The 14,659-nt window shown below is 40.9% G+C and overlaps 1 non-coding gene across 1 annotated transcript; it reads left to right on the top strand.

The window, feature by feature from the left end:
* The first annotated feature begins 10,387 nt into the window (after nt 1-10,387).
* LOC135268829 (small nucleolar RNA SNORD116) lies at nt 10,388-10,479 on the top strand. The gene has a single exon (XR_010337164.1). It is a non-coding gene; the product is annotated as a small nucleolar RNA SNORD116 (small nucleolar RNA).
* Nucleotides 10,480-14,659: the final 4,180 nt, after the last annotated feature.

The following is a 14,659-nucleotide window of genomic DNA, read 5'->3' as shown; positions in this document are numbered from 1 at the left end:
GGGCCTGATAGTAGGTGTTTGGGTCATGGGGGTGGATCCCTCATGAATGGCTTGGTGGCATCCTCATGTTCCCTTGCTCGCCATGTGAAACACCTACTCCCCTTTACCTTCCGCCATGATGGGAAGCTTCCTGAGGTTCTTACCAAAAGCAGATGATGGCATCATGCTTCCTGTACAGTCTGCAGAACCATGGGCCAAATAAACCTCTTTTCATTATAAATTATGCAACCTCAGGTATTCCTTTATATAGCACAAATGGACTAAGATGGTAGGTATGTGATTTCTCTCCTCAAATACGGATATGTGAACAAAATCAGGAGACAACTTCCAAGAAACAGGTTGGGGAATGAATTTTGGGTTGGCAACTAACAGGGTCTGACATGCATTCTTCCTGTGCTCTTTTCCAATTCTTACCTTTCCTCATTTTTGCCTAACACAGATGAAGTCGATATTCCCATTCCTTGAGTAGGTGCTTGATATATGAGTCTAATTCAGGAAGGTAGCAGGGTTGGACTCATAGATCTTGAAACTATCTGTATAAAGATGGAATTGAAAATGAAGAGACTGAATTAGATGACCCTAAGAGTGAAAGAGAAGAGGTCCAAGGATTGAGACTTAAGACGTTCCAATGTTTAGAGATCAGATGTTTAAATGAAACATCAAAGGAGCCTGAGAAAGAAAAATCAGAGAGATAGGAAACTAGGCGTGTGGTATCTTAGAGGTCAAATGAAGAAATAGTTTCTGGGAGGCAAGAGCAGTCAATTATGTCAATTATAGTTTAAATAGTACGATTAAATTTTAACTACTGGATTTAGCAATATTGACATCATTAAGTGGAGAGGCAAAAACAAAAGCATGACCAGAGTGAGCTTGAGAGAGAATGGACGGAGAGAATTAGGAGACGTCAAGTATAACCAACTGTATTCAAGGGTTTTGCTCTAAAGGGTAGGAAAAAAATGGCACAGTAGATGGGACAAATAGCACCTGATGGGAATCATTCAGAAGGTGGGGTTGGGAAGCTGACTCTTCAGGAAAGACAGGAGAGAATTTCTGGGCAATATCTTTAAGTAGAATCCAGGGAATGGAATTCCATTATCACGTGCAAGTACTGGGGTTGACGTTGTTAAGGAGCCAGGATAGTACATCCACAGTTAAAAGGAGAGAAAGTAGAATGTACAATTTCATATGTAGTCAGTCACATGTGATAGGAGCACTTATAGAAGCCTCCTTCTGATTGTTTTAATTTTCTCAAATAAATAGTAAGCAAGTGATTAGCTGAGAGGAAGTATGGAAGGGATAATGGACGTTTGAGGTAAGTAACAAAATATGAAATAATTTTCAAGAAATGTAGAAAGTAGAGTAGGCTAAATGGGCTAAGGAAATATATATTATAGTTAACTCATTTACTTGGATGTTGCTATATGTAGAATTCCAAGCTACAGATAAAGAGTCTAAAATAAGCTCACCTGGATTTATAATGTACAGTGGTAATTAACCTGGGTTTATGAGGTTCCAGAAAAACAAGTTATACTATCTCAGAAGTAATTGGAAAATCTTCTATGTCAGAGAGGGAAACTGCTGCAACCTTCATCCAGAGTAGCTTTCCAGCTCCAACATTTATTTTAGTCTTAGACAATTGAAGATTGATGCTAACAAGAAAGGTCATGTTAGCATGTTCTCTTCCAAACTCATTTCCCAGGGAGCTCTGGGCTTTAATATCGTCAGACACATGCCAGACCTCTGTGGTAAAGAGATGGCTTTGACCACAATTCTGTGTGAATTTGTTACCTGGATACATACCAGAATGATTAAAACCATGAACTCCCATGCCACCTACACTAGAAGCCTGACTCCCCTTCTTTCACCATGCGGCTTGAGTTAGCCACCTAACTTCACTACACCTCTTTCTTCATCTATAGATAGGGATAAAAATAAGGTTGCTACGAGTGTTGTTGAATGAACTAATCAAGTAAAGCATTCAGAACAGTGCTGGCACACAATAAGTGCTCATAAATATTAACTGCTTTTATGATTATCCACATCGTTCAAAACTAAGAGGTACCTTAGTTGGGAACTTGGGAGAATAAATCACAAAGTGGCCCAGCCTAGCTAAGAAGATCACAACTGGGTGAAGGTCACGTGGGTTCTGGGGCTTCTCTTTTAAGTCCAAATGAAATGATTTTGCATGGGGCTTTCAACACAAAGCTGTTTATTTAAAAATAACAATAACAACAGCACTGGGTTAATTATATATAAATGTACACAATAGTTTTCTGTAGCTATATTTACACATGTTGATGTTATTTAAACTTCATTTGAAATAATTTCCCTGGGTAGGAATTGGCATAATCTAGCTACTTCAGACGAGAAGCAACATCTCATCCTGGGTCAGTTCTGTACGCCCTGTTCCTTGGTTTCTCCAAGGTGTTAGATGGACTGGCTAACTTCCCGTACTTGTCACACCGTCTCCAGAAGGCTGCTGGCTGCAGGGACAGCTAAGACTTCCTCTCCGCTTCTTGTGTTCAAGGCATTTTGTTTTTATTGCTTCTAGTCTGCAACTATTTGTCTTTTACCTTTCATGTATCTCTCGCTTTTTGCATTTCTGTAGATGTCCAGTGTAGTTTGCCTTTTTCTAAGAGGAAAAGACCTCTCCTCTCTGTCTAGGTTCAGTCAGGAAAACACAACTCTCGTTTAATCTCTTACTGCTAGTCCTGCAACTTCAAGGGTAAAAGGCAATGTGACTGGGCAATGTCTTTAAGTATACTGAGGCACCTGGAGCCCTCGTGTCTGCTTGCTCTGTATTTAAGGTGCATCAATTTTATCAAAGGTATATCTTCTAAACTATTTTATCCTAAAATAAACACAGATATATTATGCTAAATGCTCATAATTTTTTTGAATATGAAACCCGAGATACCAAGAAATTCCACTTCAGAAAGTTAGCTATGTCAAATAATATTCTGGGTATCTGTTCACTAGCTTCCGCCATTAAGCACACTTAGGTGGAAACCTTGGGGAAGGACTTTGTTATATTTAGTACCTCGAGTACTTCCCTGTCCAAAATTGTTAAATGGCTACAATTGCCTTAGGATAAGGCCCAAACCTCTTGACACAGTGTGGAGAGCCCTGCATCATCTGGACCCAACTACTTCTCTAATTCCATTTCTTCCTACTTGCCAACCTCCTTTTCACATGCTACTCTCCAGCCCTATTGAATTCTTCCTTCCAAGTGCCCTATAAACTTGCTGCTTCCTGGATCATGACCTCCTCACATTTCATGTGGTTAATTTCTTCTGGTCTTTAACTTACTCATCTCCTTCCTGACAAAGCTGTCTAGTTTAGTTCCCCTGCCTAGGTGTTCTCTGAGCAGCTTGCCCCTTCCTCTGTCATACCACTCCCATGCTTTATTGGGTTTCATATACGTTTATCTGTCTTCCACTTAACAGTCTTGTCTTCCACTTGTTCAATATTGAATCTCTAGCTTACCACTAGATCCCTAGCTTCTTACACAACATGTGATACAGAAAACTAAATAACTGTGTATGGGTGAGCTCCTTTTCATTGGACTCATTTTCCTTCTTGTCACACTATCTACTTGCTTTTCTTTCTCATGGAATTTCTCTCAGCATCCACTTCACAAGTCAAATGATTTTTAGGACCCCCTAACTCTAAGAACAATTCCATCCATCTCAGTGTTCTAAAGGACTCCTCCTTAATCACTGGGTTGTAGGGTGAGGTGATTACCTCTCTATTAATTATGTGCATTCTGTCCTGAGTCTCTCAGGAACTCAACTCTCTCTGCAGTCTCTTAGGAGTCCACTCGTCAAAATGAACTCTCAGACCTCTTGTATCAACACTCTGGGAGAGGTTATTCTCTCTGGAGTTGTTCAGATGGGAAGAGGTCACTCGAGAAGTTCTACTCATAGGAAATAAGGAGCCCTTTTTCATTTTAACTTTTATGAATTTAGCTCTAAGGAATGCTGAGTTAACTTTTCAAAATGTCCTGCCTTCACTCTTCTATGCTCAGGTTCTGAAGCAAATACTTGCTGATTCAGACCTGCTTGGCTGTTCTCACCTTAACCAAATCCTTTAGGACCCTCATTTTTGAGAGCAGAGAAGGTCTAAAGTTAGTTTTGAATTCCCTGAGCAGAGTGTTCCTGGGACACACATACTGATGTATGTTAATGGTGGGTCACGGGGAGTAGCTAAGTGTGTATAACAGAGAGGAACTGAACAATGGGAACACTGTACTTTAATGCAGGTGGCCCACAGACAATTTAGAGTCCTGAAGGAGAATAGTGAACTTGGATCCAGTCTGAACTGATACTGAATTCCATAAACAAAATCTGGTGAATGCAGACTAAAAAATAGAATATTCTGAGAAGTGATGAGCCTCAAAGTCAAATGGAGAGCAAGCAGTTTTATTTTTCCAGAATAGAATGACATAGGTTGAAACAAGACGTCAACCAATTACTTAGGTATAGTAAAATGGCCCATCTTCTCTAGAGTGTGGGATACCTAGAATTAGATAGATCATTAAAGAACCAGCAAGTCAGGCTGCGATTCAGGAAGACCTCTCATCACAGTAAAATACTGTAATATGAGCCAGGATGTATTATTCAGAGCCTAGTCAGAACTTTCAGGAAATTGATTCCACTGACATGAAAATGCCAAAAAAGCGAAAAGCAACCAGTAGGTATGGGTGGCGAGGGCGGAGGGGGGACAATAAGAAGCAATTGCCATCCCTGGAGGAAGGAAGGGGGAAGGGGAAGTCGCCAGAACTAGGATCTCCTAGAATGGGCCCCAAGGAGCTGTTCCCAGGGTTTCCGGCCACAAGATTGGATGGATGTGGTAGAAATTAGTGTGAATGCATTTGGTAAGTATATCCTAGACACACTGGGAATGATTAAGCATAGATCAAAACTAAATCTAGGCTTCACCTCTTCTTAAAATGAAGATCCCAAGAGATTTGGTCAGTGTTAGAACCAATGTACAGGCCTGAACCAGCAGAAGATGATGCAGCTTCAGAACCTCATCTTAGAAGAGTTGAGGCAGGGAATATCTTGAAAATTATGTTAATCTAAGATTCATGAGACAACAAAAGACAGAACATAGAAAAGAGGCTAGGCAGGGTGCCTGGAAAATGCTTCTATGTAGGCATTTAAAGCAGTCAAATAAAGAGAAAATATGGTCAGAAAAGTAACAACTGGTTCAAAAAACACAGGTTCTAGGAAGACAAAGGAGAAAAGAATCTAAGCCGTGGGGCAAAGTTAATACGTTCCCTAGAAAAGTTAGAGGAGAATTGAGAAAACGCCATTGCATGTGATGTCCTTGTTGCGATTGTCAACCTTTGGAGAGAAAGTTTCCATGGAGTGATGAGGACGAAATCTACCACACTGTGTTGACAAAGGATTATGGTGTAGAAAGTGTAAGCAGTTTATGTTGACTTCTCTTCTGAGGAACTGTGATAGAAAGGAGAGAAGAGGGTGAGAATTTGAAAATAAGCAGTGTCAATGAAAGCCATGAGAAAGATTGATCACGTGTAATCTGAGGAAAAGGATATATTGGAAATAAAGAATGTAAGCATTTTTAAAAAAGGAAGAAATTAAGTATAGGATAGAAAGATGCCAAAAAACAATAATCCATCAATGGCTCACACCTAAATTTATTCTCCTAAGAAAACTATGGAGCTATGCCTTTGGTGGAGGTAATTAGGGATCCCAGTAAATCACTCTCTTTTTATCTGGAAAGCAGAAAGGTGACCTACCTTCAAGGGAGATCCCCAGGTGTTATCATGGAGGGAAACTGTTTCTCCCCACCTAGTAGAAAAAAATCAAATACTTGCAGAGAGAATAAATGTAATCATCTGACTCTTACGCAACTTTGTTAGCTGTTTTCTTCTCAAATCATTCAAATCTAGCAACTGTCCTGATCACTCAGCTGAAACTACTCTTGTAAAGTCATCAGTGATTTTCATGTTACTAAAGTCAATAGTGGGTTTTCTGTCTTCAGCTCATCAGCAGCCTTGGCCTACCACTCTCTCCTGGCTTCCATGACACAACACTCTTCTGGTCCTCCTTCTACCTGGAGTTTTCCCTCTCCTCCCCTTCCCCATTCTCCAGTACTGAGTCTCACTTTTTGTCTTACCAAGTCTCATTCTTTGTCTTTTTAATAACTCATCATTTTCTACCCAAACTTTAAGTGTTGGAATTCCTTGGTACATTGTCCTAGGCTCTACTCTAAGACATGGCTTTAAATACCATTATAAACCAATAAGGATAATAAATGCCTTTAGATGCCATTTCTATACAACAACTCCAACCCAGGTCTTTACTCTGAGTTCTATCTATAAGACTTAACGTCTCCAGCTAGATGTTCATATTAGCAGCCTGACTTCCCATCCCCTCCCCAGTTTCTCTCCAGTTTTTCCTATTTCAGTAAAGGGCATCATTATTCACCAGGTTGTTTAAGCCAGACGTCTAGAAGTCATGCTGGATTCTTCATTAACAACTCTCAGATCCAATTCAACAGCAAATATTAATTTCTTCTCCAAAATGTAGTCAAATAAAAATGTTTGACTTTTACTCTTTTTCTTTCCACTGCTATCACCATCTCACACCTTGACTATTGCAATGATGATCTAACTAGTCAAAATATGTCAGATGTATTTTGGCTTCAACTTATAGGACACTCAACTCAAAAGGCTTAAATAATGAGGATATTTATTGTCTTGCATAACAAAATATTCACAGATTGAGCATTCCCTAGGTTTCAAATTAGTAGCTCAAATATGCCATCAAAAAGTGAATTTCCTTCTCTTTTACTGCTTTGTTCCCGTGGGACTTAGGGAATCAAGGGGAACCAATGCAAACCTGAAATTCATGCTGCTTGCTGTGTCATAAGAAAGTTCTTTGCCTCTGACCCAGGACTCCTATGTCTTCTGCCAGCCTCCATGAAATTGTGGCAGTGTAACTTGTGAGCTTGCAGGAAGGGCAAGATCTCAGACCCCTTCACAGGTTATGGATCCTAGAGTCCCTGTTGCCATGTACTTGTAGTTCTACTGCTGTTATTCCTTGTGGGATTATCTTCTGTGCTGACAACTTGTTTGAACTACCTCTGCAACCATGCCCTGTCCACACCTGTGAGACAGGACTTTCTCCGGGTCATCCTGAGTCGCGAGACCAACTTCCAACACCTGCCCCAAATTTTCAGGCAGGGCAAATTCCAGACAAGTCCTGCCCAATCTTCTCCATAATATCATTTTATTAACCAACTACATCATAACTAAGTTATTAACAAACTACTAATGAGGATACCCTGGCATCCAAATATAAGCATCAAGTGGTCTAGTGTCCACATTTGAGCCTTCCTTGCTGCGGGTGGTCTTGTTAAAGAAAAACAGAAAGCCAGTTACTTTTTCTGACCCACAGTCCTCTGGTTTTGTTAAACATTCATGAATTGCGACTGGACTACAAGACGGATGTAAAGCCAGGGCCAGCCTCTGAGGCCACACAGACAGCTTGGAAAATGTAACACAACCATGGTAATTGAATTAAGAGGAGGGAATGTTCCCATCATCACTTTGCTATACATATTCCAGACACAGTGCAGAGCTTCCCACATGACCAGAACAGATGTCACACAAGCAATGGTATCATAATCACATGAAATCATTTGTGTGCAAACTGCTTAACAGTTAACACTAGGGCAGTGATATCTTGTATAGTCATTAAGGTTACAGGTCCAACTGAAATTGTCATCCTCTTAGAGTTTGCTTCATATCTGATAACAATACTCATCAAAGAGATGAGACTATCAATTACAATTAGAAAAATGGTGCCTCACCCTTGACCTTACTTTATAAGTTACAAAGCTCTTTTCACATTAGCTCATGTTATATGTTATCCTCACAACAACTCTTTGAGACAAGTACTCTTAACTCCATTTTATAACAAAAAAAAGAGGAGGCTCCACCATAGAGCTTAGCAGTTTGACAAAACCAGCAAAAGCACTTGCATTTTAAGTATGCGCATTTTCCATCAAAATAAAAAATGATAAGCAAGTATTCAACTCTAGTTAATGATATATATGCTGAGTATTTAGGCGAAGTATACTAATATCTGCAAATTTACTTTGAAATCCATCAAAAATGTAAGTGGATCAGTGGATGGATACATGAATAAATATGTGATAAAGAAAATGTCAATGATCAAGTTTAAATGGCGGGATTATGGGTGTTCACTATAAAAGTCTTTCAGCTTTGCTGTTTGAGCATTTTCACAAAATGTTTTAGACAACTGGAGGCTTAGTGAAAATAAATGACTGCCTTCATGTTACAACCTGAGCCTGGACTGAGACCCAAATCCAGTTCATGTGATCCTAATTCTCATGCCTACCATGAATATTTTAGAAAAGTATTACCGTTCAGTGTTTAAGGTAAAGAAGTAGTGCAGGTAAGCACGAAATTCTCGTTAACTAAGAGCTCTGCAAATCCAGGGCATGATCTACCATAAAAGGGATGATGTGTAAGTAAGGAGAATGCATTTTTAAATCTCGTACTGATTCATCTCAGAGAGTTTTACCCCCTTTTTAGTAGTCCCTTTGGGTGTTTGACATTTATGGTAATGATGCTGTCTTGCTCAGAGCATGTTGCCCCTCTTAAGGGAGCACTTTCAGAACTTAAAATACTTCATGTATTCTCAGTGATGACAAACCTTTGTCCAAAGGTTTAAAAAGGTTAAATGTTTAAAGGTTAAAAGATCCACATGTCAGCAGAAGCCCAGTCAAGAGAATGAAACTCAAGGTTTACAATGTCATTTCTGTGCAAAGCTAACAAGTAAATACAGGGCATTGGATATTTTTCTGTTGCTTGGTTGGTTAATTTTGTATTTTAAAATGAAGCAGCCCTTTAAACTAACAAAACTGTTTTTCTTGTATGACACAAAAATTATCTCTGAAACCTACTCTGTGCCAGGGCAGGTCAATGGCAGCGTCCTTCTTGTGCCTCCCCCATCCTAGCGCTTGCCATCCCTCATGACAGCCACACGTTTAACAGCTGGCTCCTCCAGCAGACCAGACACTTCCCAAGCACAGAGACCCTAGAAGCTGCCTCCCCACACCCCACAACGCAGTGCCTTTGTTGTTATGTATAAACAATTAATTAAAGAGTGAGTCAATGAACGAGTAAATCTATCGATGGACTGATCATGTCAACTGATTTGAAAACTGACCTGTATCTTCAGTGTCTCTGGCCTAATATTTCTACTGCAATTTAGTTTGTTTGGTATGATGTCCCATAAATGGAGTGCTGTGCAGCAACTGAAAAATAGCAAATCCATAAATAGAGATAACAGGTTTTCTATGGACTTTTTTCTGCTTTTTCATTACCATTAATATTTCCCGGCTACTTTTTTTGAGTTCTCTAAGTATACTGTTTCATCTTTCATAAAAAGAAATATTTTCTATATTTGTCTCTTATTTTTTCCTTTCTTTACACTGGTCCACATCCCACTAAGATAAGCAATAAGGTAGCCTGGACCCTTCAGTCTCGTTGCTTTCAACTTTTCTACTAAATATAATGGTACTCTTGGGCTAAGTATATAGTGTTTATTGTGGCCATGAATAAATTTATCTTTAATACACTTCTAGAGTTTTACTGATGAACGGATTCTGAATGTTATTGAATTTCTTCTCACCATCTTTTAAGCTAGTGATATGTACTGTTTCACGTTACTGGCTATGGTGAGGAAGTAGCCAATATCCATACTATGTATTTTGCTGCAACGAAAATAATAATATGTTCTCTCCAGATTGCTGTGAAGTTGGGATAAAACTGACAAGCAGATCACCTGGAAGTGATCTGGTTACGTGGTAGAGGCTGGTGAAAGATTCCCACTGCCTTTCTTGGATTTTGCTCAGCTCTAGAGAATAGCGCCAGCTCCTCCCCACACGTCTGAGCACATTCTGTCCCCAGGTCCCGCCCCTGCTTAGGTATTGTCTTTGCATTTCCATTTCCTGGTTTGACATATCTCTGGGTGCTGGGGTTCCTCATTTTTCTTCATCCGTGGCTCAGAGTTGGCTTCTTTTCAGACTGTGGCTCTGGCTCTGGCCGTGCAGGGACTTAGGGACTTGTTCCTCCTCTACTTACACACAGGCCGTTCCCCCGACCCCACTCCCACCCAACCCCACCCTGCCCGAAACCATGAATCTCAGGATCTTTCCACCCCCACACCTCTGTGCTGCTGCCACTTGACGTCAGGTGCCAATAGTGACTTCTTGCCAGACATGCCAGCTGGGTTTAAACCCTTGGGTTTCACAGTAAAAAAGAGAAAGGAATTGTTTACAACAAGAAGTCAGGCCAAAACAATGAATTTTAGAAATTCATTCAAGATTGATGATGACACCCCCATAAAACCATTCCTCAGGAAATCTGAACAAAATAAGTGAAAACTCACGAGTCGTTCTCATCGAGGCTGGTCCCCAGTATTCTGACCTTGATTCAGGATCAGGAAATTCACTTCTGTGGGTGTGCCCTGGTCCACCCTGGCTTCCAGCTGACTGCAGCCAGCTGCTTTCACGGCAGGAGGAATTGCCTCTGTAGTGCTGGGGTCCTACGACCTGAGGCGGCGGGAGAGATCCCAGCAGACATGCTCCACATGGACCATCCGTGAGAGTAGCTGACCCTAACCTGAATGACTTGCTGCTGCAGCTGGACCGTGAGGATGACCTAGAGCCTCTGCACCTGCAGAACGCCACAGTGGAGGCCGGCGCCAGCTGCCAGGTGGCTTGTGGGGGGACCCAACAGAGAGGGGGGCGCCTCTCATGCTTCTCAGGGGTTGTCAATGTGATGTTGACCCCTGAGGTGAAAAAATTCATTAAAAATGAATAATTTCTCAAAACCACTACAGGCAACTCCCAGGTACAAAGCCTAATTGAATGCCGCTTTTAAAGAACCAATTTAGTCCTGAGTTACAGGTGTCAGAAATCTTCATCCTACTTGCAAATCAGCTGCGGCGCTTTACCCAACTTCTGAGTGTCCTGTGTTCTATTACAGCTTACACTGAAAATGCTTAGTTAACAAACGAAGGTTGTCAATACAAATAAGCGTTCACCTACTATTTTTAGACAACAGCTAGGCAATCCATTGTTTCCTTTATCATTTTAGCTGCTGAGCTGTTAGAAGTCTGTACTTTAGTTAAAAAAAACAACTGAGTTTTTACTCAGGTTTCTGACGTAACCATTTTATAGCCCTCCTTCCTTTACTGCTCTGTTCTCGTCATTTTATTCTCACGTTATCACATAAAAACAAATAATCACTTGGGGTCTTCATTGTGTTGCTTTTGTAGATACGTTTTTGAAAAAGAAGGAAAAAAGGCAATTTTCCCTTTTTCTTTTCTTATAGAAAAGATAGCAGGGCCTTAGGGTTTGCGTTCTGAAGTTTACTTTCTTTAGGGGGGGTTGTTATTTTTGTATTTCAAGGCCCCAAAGCTCTAAATAATCCACCCACCCCATCCCCGTGCCACCCCAAGGTTGTGTTTGGAAATGCTCAGCACTTTTGAAGAAGGCAAAAAAAAAGAGATGAGCATCTGGACTGGAGATTTGGCATTGACCCATGAGGAGAAAAAAACAGAGTAAGTGGTGTTGCATTGCCAAGCCCTTAGAACTGGGAGACAAGGGAGGAGTCCATGGGTAGTGGACACCTGTAAACATCTACGACTCCAGTGACCCCTCCTGCACAGCACCCCAAAGGTGGTAGGTCCTCAGATAAAGGTGACTGTGTGCATACCAAGTGCCTTGGTCCTGTCAACTGAAGAGTGACAAGGCTCTTACATTTGGAAAGGGGAGCTTTATTACTCATAAAGGGTTGCAGCCTGCAAGGTGGCCATTCCGACAGGCTGGGGAAGCAAAGCTTCTGGCAGAAGCCAGAAACAGACACCTGGAAGGCGGGGGCAGAGGAAACGGGAATAGGGTGGCCAAAACATGCGCATGTGCAATTGAGTTTCATTCCCCTTCATGGGTCACCTGTGCAAAACAATGGCAGCATTAGCATGATCTGACGGTGGAGTTTCTAGACATCTGGCATTAAAAAGTGAAGTAGAGAACGTGATAATGCTCTCCTTACATCCTCATAGACTAGCCAGAACTAATCTGGGGTTGGAGGTCACTTATCAGGAAGGAATGCTGGCTGGTTGTTGTGTTATCAAAACCACAAAGTGGAGGGGCAGCACTAGGCAGTTGGTGGATATCAGCTCGAGTCTTTCCAAAGGGCTGGTTTCTGTTCAACCCTTAGGGAAGGAAGTCTGATGGTAGCAAGTGAGAGACTATAAGGAGGTGTGCTCAACCTCCCATCCAACTGTGGCTGGGAACTCAGCTTCCAAGCTTTCCCTAGGGTCCTCTTGGCCAAAAGGGGGCCTGGTTCAGTCTGCAGGAGGATGAGAATTTTATAAAAACAGCAGTGTCTACATGGTGGAGCCTGGCATGAAAGAACAGGCCACTGAAGGGGTGTCCCTGCAATCCTCATTAAACCTCAGAGCCCACAAGACAGGTTGGATTATTTCTGAAGCTAATCATAGAATAACACACTCCATCAACTGGGAACCAGACTCCTTCCTGTGTTGCTGGGACAAAGTTCTATAAGCTAATGGAGGTAAGGAAAATACACAAATTAAATTTGATTTTGCATGTCTTACAAAATCTTGCTCAAAGACAGATTTTGCTTGCTATTTGGAAAGAGAAAACCTAAGATTTCTTTCTTTCAAGTGGTTCAGCAATTCACACTTATGTAACTGGATTTATCTTTTATCCACATTACCTAATATTGTAAATCACCATACAATCCTTTTAGAAATATATAAACTATAAGTAAGTAGAAGAGAAGCAAGTTTGAATGCTTTGCTTTTATCTCCCCAGAATTTCTAAGGCATTCAGTTTATGAGGCTTTGAGTTGTAAATATAACGCATATTTCAACTTTTTGATCCGAGGGACGAAACTTCACTCAGCTTCAGGGTTTACTTTCTCAGCTGAGGGATAACAAAGCTCCAGCTTTCCATTTCTGTCATTGCCTCTTTACTCAATATTTTCTCATTATCCTAGTGTTTTCCAGAATTCACTCTTACTACTCTTCCTGTGGCTTCAGTGTTTATATTTGGGTTAAGACATATGTAATTTCTTATGGTCTGTATCAGCTTTCCCCAAAAGGAAAACAGAAGGGAAGACTTTATCCTTTATCCTTGTTCTTTCAGTTAATTGATTCGTAAGAAAGTTTTATGATGGGCAATATCCAAAACAGGACAGTTTCTGGAATTTATGGTGGATCAAGACACAGGTAAGTAAGTTTAATTGTACCAAGTATATCAATAATGTACCCAAAAGATTATTACAGGGTATGTAAAAGTTAGTCTTATCAGACTTCCTGTTACACTTTGAGTGAAAAAGCAAATGTAGCAAAGACTACCAAGTGAGGTCCCTGTGAACTCATCACTATTCGAGGTCTAGTCCTGAGCCCTGCAACCCAGTCAATCAGAACATGGGGAGCAGATGCTTCCCTCCTGGGGGGATTCATATTAATTGGACCCGCAGTTACTGATGTATAATAACCAGGATGGCAATGTATTTGTTTACAATGAAAGACGCAGAATACAGCAGACTGAATCCTCTTGTTTGTTCATTCGCTACCCTGTAGACAAATCTACAAGGAAAGCCAAATTATTATCAGAAAAAGGTTTGATGAGATGAAAGGCAAGCAAGGAGATCAAGTTGGGTGATCTTAACAGCTGCTGCCATCAAGCTGGACTTGGAAACGCCAGTCTAGTCCCCAGAACTGTGCTGGAAACATTAGCCAGTGTTTTTTTAAGTGCGTTCTTTGCTATCCACTCATAGATCCTAACAAGTATTTCATACTTCCTAGTGTATGACATGAAAGTATTATTTCACTTATTTTATTTTACATTATTTCATTATTTATTTTACATTACAATTTTTTTCAATTATTTTACATTAGAAAGCAAAACAAATTTTAGTTCTGAGATATAATAGAAAGCATTGTGAATATCTAACAAAATTTTTTTTTAAGTATGCCACAGCATACATTAGGGCATCCTGCTGCCACAGGATCCCAGTACCATGATGGGGCCAGAAGTCCTCTAACCTGTTAGCTTTAGCTAGAGCTAGAGCCGACATGAGACAAAATTAGCATTACAACTTTGATAACTGGCTGGCCATCAGGTCTGTGGCATGTCCTTCTGACCCTGCCCTGGCTTCTGGGAATCTATGCCTTCTGATTTACTCATTGTCAGCTTGGACAAAATTTATTCTAATCTTTGTTTCCCATGGGCACAACAAGACTTTTTCTTTTTTTCTTTTTGAGACGGAGTCTTGCTTTTTTGACAGGCTGGAGTGCAGTGGCATGATCTTGGCTCACTGCAACCTCTGTCTCCCGGATTCAAGCGATCCCCTGCCTCAGCCTCCTGAGTAGCTGGGACTACAGGCGTGAGCCACCATGCCCAGCTAATTATTATCATTATTTTTTTTCACTATGGCCAGGATGGTCTCAATCTCCTGACCTCATGATTCGCCCGCCTCGGCCTCCCAAACTGCTGGAATTACAGGCATGAGCCACCGCACCGGGCCTTACAACAAGACTTTTTCTTGTCTGGGTTC

The sequence above is a fragment of the Aotus nancymaae genome, unplaced genomic scaffold, assembly GCF_030222135.1.
Source record: "Aotus nancymaae isolate 86718 unplaced genomic scaffold, 86718_ANA_hifiasm-v0.15.2.pri h1tg000043l, whole genome shotgun sequence".
NCBI classification, from domain to species: domain Eukaryota; kingdom Metazoa; phylum Chordata; class Mammalia; order Primates; family Aotidae; genus Aotus; species Aotus nancymaae.
Note: the sequence above shows the minus strand (reverse complement) of the source record. Positions and strands in the feature narration are given on the sequence as shown.